We start from the raw sequence: 5,433 nt of genomic DNA on the forward strand, positions 1-5,433 counted from the left end.
TCCTGGTTACGCAGGTGGACAAGATATCCCCTTGCATATCATAACTGCCATTACTAATTGTATAGTGGACATCTCTGCATATAATTCTTGCACATGATAATTGTTCCACTATCCCTTATTGGATTTTTGCTGTAATCTCATTCCCTAATTTTGGGCATAATTCAAAACAGAGCTTTGTACACACGATTGACTTAGATCAATTTGAAATTTTGTTCGGGCGATACGGGTATTGAGATCTACTGAACGGGCAGATAAAACTATTGCGGACATACCCCACTGGAGATGCCCGATCTCGTCTGATCTTGGAAGCCAAGCAGTGGAGGGCCGGGTCAGTACTCGGATGGGAGACCACCTTGGAACACCCTGGTACTGCAAAAAATTCTTCTGCCCGATCTAGAAGGATCTCTATTAATACCAACTGGCACTCGGTTCTGTATGACTTATGATTTAATTCTCTACGCTGAAAGAATCCTGAATAGGATTGCTGTAGAACAAATAATGGTCATATATTATACAAAAATGTCATTGTGATTACAGCAAATCCACTAGTCTTTAGATTTGGATTCCGTTTTTTTTCATTGTGGTATCTAAAACCATATGAATTATTCTCTATATAGTGCTATATCTTCGCGTAGCTTTATTATTCACGTATATATTTTTCTCCTTAACTATCTCTTTTTTTGAACAAATAAAATTATTTCTTAACAGAATTGATTAAAAAATACACCTATTCCTCTGAATTGAGTGCTCCCACACAAGAGTCTACTTTCCAACCTTCTTGTGTTGGTTTTCTCTACTCGATACCCTTTTGACTCTCGGGAGCACCACTGATGGCAACATATATCTGTACAAGAAAATTTATAATTTTTTCACATGTACAAGGTTGCTGTATCCACAAGCAAATTAGCATCATAAATCAGTTTTTTCAGAGGATTCTAATAATAACTGATTACAGACTAGTGCGGTCCCAAAAAAAGCTCTTCTCCATCTAGGAGTGGCACTGCAGTGTCAGACAGGATGGCAGATTTAAAAAATACTCCCCAAACAGCACATGACGCAAAGAAGAAAAAAAAGAGGCGCAATGAGGTAGCTGTGTGACTAAGATAAGTGACCCTAGTGGCCGACACAAACACCTGGCCCATCTAGGAGTGGCACTGCAGTGTCACGCAGGATGGCCCTTCCAAAAAACACTCCCCAAACAGCACATGACGCAAAGAAAAATGAAAGAAAAAAGAGGTGCAAGATGGAATTGTCCTTGGGCCCTCCCACCCACCCTTATGTTGTATAAACAGGACATGCACACTTTAACCAACCCATCATTTCAGTGACAGGGTCTGCCACACGACTGTGACTGAAATGACGGGTTGGTTAGGACCCCCACCAAAAAAGAAGCAATTAATCTCTCCTTGCACAAACTGGCTCTACAGAGGCAAGATGTCCACCTCATCATCATCCTCCGATTCATCACCGTGTACATCCCCCTCCTCACAGATTATCAATTCGTCCCCACTGGAATCCACCATCACAGCTCCCTGTGTACTTTGTGGAGGCAATTGCTGCTGGTGAATGTCTCCATGGAGGAATTGATTATAATTCATTTTAATGAACATCATCTTCTCCACATTTTCTGGAAGTAACCTCGTACGCCGATTGCTGACAAGGTGAGCGGTGGCACTAAACACTCTTTCGGAGTACACACTTGTGGGAGGGCAACTTAGGTAGAATAAAGCCAGTTTGTGCAAGGGCCTCCAAATTGCCTCTTTTTCCTGCCAGTATACGAACGGACTGTCTGACGTGCCTACTTGGATGCGGTCACTCATATAATCCTCCACCATTCTTTCAATGGGGAGAGAATCATATGCAGTGACAGTAGACGACATGTCCGTAATCGTTGGCAGGTCCTTCAGTTCGGACCAGATGTCAGCATCAGCAGTCGCTCCAGACTGCCCTGCATCACCGCCAGCGGGTGGGCTCGGAATTCTGAGCCTTTTCCTCGCACCCCCAGTTGCGGGAGAATGTGAAGGAGGAGATGTTGACAGGTCGCGTTCCGCTTGACTTGACAATTTTCTCACCAGCAGTTCTTTGAACCCCTGCAGACTTGTGTCTGCCGGAAAGAGAGATCCAAGGTAGGTTTTAAATCTAGGATCGAGCACGGTGGCCAAAATGTAGTGCTCTGATTTCAACAGATTGACCACCCGTGAATCCTTGTTAAGCGAATTAAGGGCTCCATCCACAAGTCCCACATGCCTAGCGGAGTCGCTCTGTGTTAGCTCCTCCTTCAATGTCTCCAGCTTCTTCTGCAAAAGCCTGATGAGGGGAATGACCTGACTCAGGCTGGCAGTGTCTGAACTGACTTCACGTGTGGCAAGTTCAAAAGGTTGCAGAACCTTGCACAACGTTGAAATCATTCTCCACTGCGCTTGAGACAGGTGCATTCCACCTCCTATATCGTGCTCAGTTGTATAGGCTTGAATGGCCTTTTGCTGCTCCTCCAACCTCTGAAGCATATAGAGGGTTGAATTCCACCTCGTTACCACTTCTTGCTTCAGATGATGGCAGGGCAGGTTCAGGCGTTTTTGGTGTTGCTCCAGTCTTCTGTACGTGGTGCCTGTACGCCGAAAGTGTCCCGCAATTCTTCTGGCCACCGACAGCATCTCTTGCACGCCCCTCTCGTTTTTTTAATAATTCTGCACCACCAAATTCAAGGTATGTGCAAAACATGGGACGTGCTGGAATTTGCCCATATTTAATGCACACACAATATTGCTGGCGTTGTCCGATGCCACAAATCCACAGGAGAGTCCAATTGGGGTAAGCCATTCTGCGATGATCTTCCTCAGTTGCCGTAAGAGGTTTTCAGCTGTGTGCGTATTCTAGAAAGCGGTGATACAAAGCGTAGCCTGCCTAGGAAAGAGTTGGCGTTTGCGAGATGCTGCTACTGGTGCCGCCGCTGCTGTTCTTGCGGCGGGAGTCAATACATCTACCCAGTGGGCTGTCACAGTCATATAGTCCTGAGTCTGCCCTGCTCCACTTGTCCACATGTCCGTGGTTAAGTGGACATTGGGTACAACTGCATTTTTTAGGACACTGGTGAGTCTTTTTCTGAGGTCTGTGTACATTTTCGGTATCGCCTGCCTAGAGAAATGGAACCTAGATGGTATTTGGTACCGGGGACACAGTACCTCAATCAAGTCTATAGTTGGCTCTGCAGTAATGATGGATACCGGAACCACGTTTCTCACCGCCCAGGATGCCAAGGCCTCAGTTATCCGCTTTGCAGCAGGATGACTGCTGTGATATTTCATCTTCCTCGCAAAGGACTGTTGGACAGTCAATTGCTTGGTGGAAGTAGTAAAAGTGGTCTTACGACTTCCCCTCTGGGATGACCATCGACTACCAGCAGCAACAACAGCAGCGCCAGCAGCAGTAGGCGTTACACGCAAGGATGCATTGGAGGAATCCCAGGCAGGAGAGGACTCGTCAGAATTGCCAGTGACATGGCCTGCAGGACTATTGGCATTCCTGGGGAAGGAGGAAATTGACACTGAGGGAGTTGGTGGGGTGGTTTGCGTGAGCTTGGTTACAAGAGGAAGGGATTTACTGGTCAGTGGACTGCTTCCGCTGTCGCCCAAAGTTTTTGAACTTGTCACTGACTTATGATGAATGCGCTGCAGGTGACGTATAAGGGAGGATGTTCCGAGGTGGTTAACGTCCTTACCCCTACTTATTACAGCTTGACAAAGGCAACACACGGCTTGACAAATGTTGTCCGCATTTCTGTTGAAATACTTCCACACCGAAGAGCTGATTTTTTTTGGTATTTTCACCAGGCATGTCAATGGCCATATTCCTCCCACGGACAACAGGTGTCTCCCCGGGTGCCTGACTTAAACAAACCACCTCACCATCAGAATCCTCCTTGTCAATTTCCTCCCCAGCGCCAGCAACACCCATATCCTCCTCATCCTGGTGTACTTCAACACTGACATCTTCAATCTGACTATCAGGAACTGGACTGCGGGTGCTCCTTCCAGCACTTGCAGGGGGCGTGCAAATGGTGGAAGGCGCATGCTCTTCACGTCCAGTGTTGGGAAGGTCAGGCATCGCAACCGACACAATTGGACTCTCCTTGTGGATTTGTGATTTCGAAGAACGCACAGTTCTTTGCTGTGCTTTTGCCAGCTTAAGTCTTTTAATTTTTCTAGCGAGAGGCTGAGTGCTTCCATCCTCATGTGAAGCTGAACCACTAGCCATGAACATAGGCCAGGGCCTCAGCCGTTCCTTGCCACTCCGTGTGGTAAATGGCATATTGGCAAGTTTACGCTTCTCCTCCGACGATTTGAATTTAGATTTTTGAGTCCTTTTTTTACTGATCTTTTGTGTTTTGGATTTTACATGCTCTGTACTATGACATTGGGCATCGCCTTGGCAGACGACGTTGATGGAATTTCATCGTCTCGGCCATGACTAGTGGCAGCAGCTTCAGCACGAGGTGGAAGTGGATCTTGATCTTGCCCTATTTTTGGAACCTCAACATTTTTGTTCTCCATATTTTAATAGGCACAACTAAAAGGCACCTCAGGTAAACAATGGAGATGGATGGATACTAGTATACTTATGGATGACGAGTGACTGACGACACAGAGGTAGCTACAGCCGTGGACTACCGTACTGCGTCTGCTAGTATAGAGATTATAATAATATAAAAAATATATATATATCACTACTGCAGGTATATATAATATAATGACGGACCTGCTGGACACTGTCAGCAGACTCCTAAACTACTAGTATGAAGAAGATAGAAAAAAAACCCCACCACAGGTAGGTATACAATTATGGACGAGCACTGACGACACAGAGGTAGCTACAGCCGTGGACTACCGTACTGCGTCTGCTAGTATAGAGATGATAATGATATTAAAAATATATATATATCACTACTGCAGGTATATATAATATAATGACGGACCTGCTGGACACTGTCAGCAGACTCCTAAACTACTAGTATGAAGAAGATAGAAAAAAAAAACCCCACCACAGGTAGGTATACAATTATGGACGAGGCACTGACGACACAGAGGTAGCTACAGCCGTGGACTACCGTACTGCGTCTGCTAGTATAGAGATGATAATGATATAAAATATATATATCACTACTGCAGGTATATATAATATAATGACGGACCTGCTGGACACTGTCAGCAGACTCCTAAACTACTAGTATGAAGAAGATAGAAAAAAAAACCCACCACAGGTAGGTATACAATTATGGACGAGGCACTGACGACACAGAGGTAGCTACAGCCGTGGACTACCGTACTGCGTCTGCTAGTATAGAGATGATAATGATATAAAAAATATATATATATCACTACTGCAGGTATATATAATATAATGACGGACCTGCTGGACACTGTCAGCAGACTCCTA

General features: G+C 45.4%; 1 pseudogene; it reads left to right on the forward strand.

The window, feature by feature from the left end:
• The first annotated feature begins 258 nt into the window (after window positions 1–258).
• LOC134947097 (5S ribosomal RNA) lies at window positions 259–378 on the forward strand (annotated as a pseudogene).
• The last annotated feature ends 5,055 nt before the right edge of the window (window positions 379–5,433 follow it).

This window comes from Pseudophryne corroboree, chromosome 7 (assembly GCF_028390025.1).
Source record: "Pseudophryne corroboree isolate aPseCor3 chromosome 7, aPseCor3.hap2, whole genome shotgun sequence".
NCBI lineage: Eukaryota > Metazoa > Chordata > Amphibia > Anura > Myobatrachidae > Pseudophryne > Pseudophryne corroboree.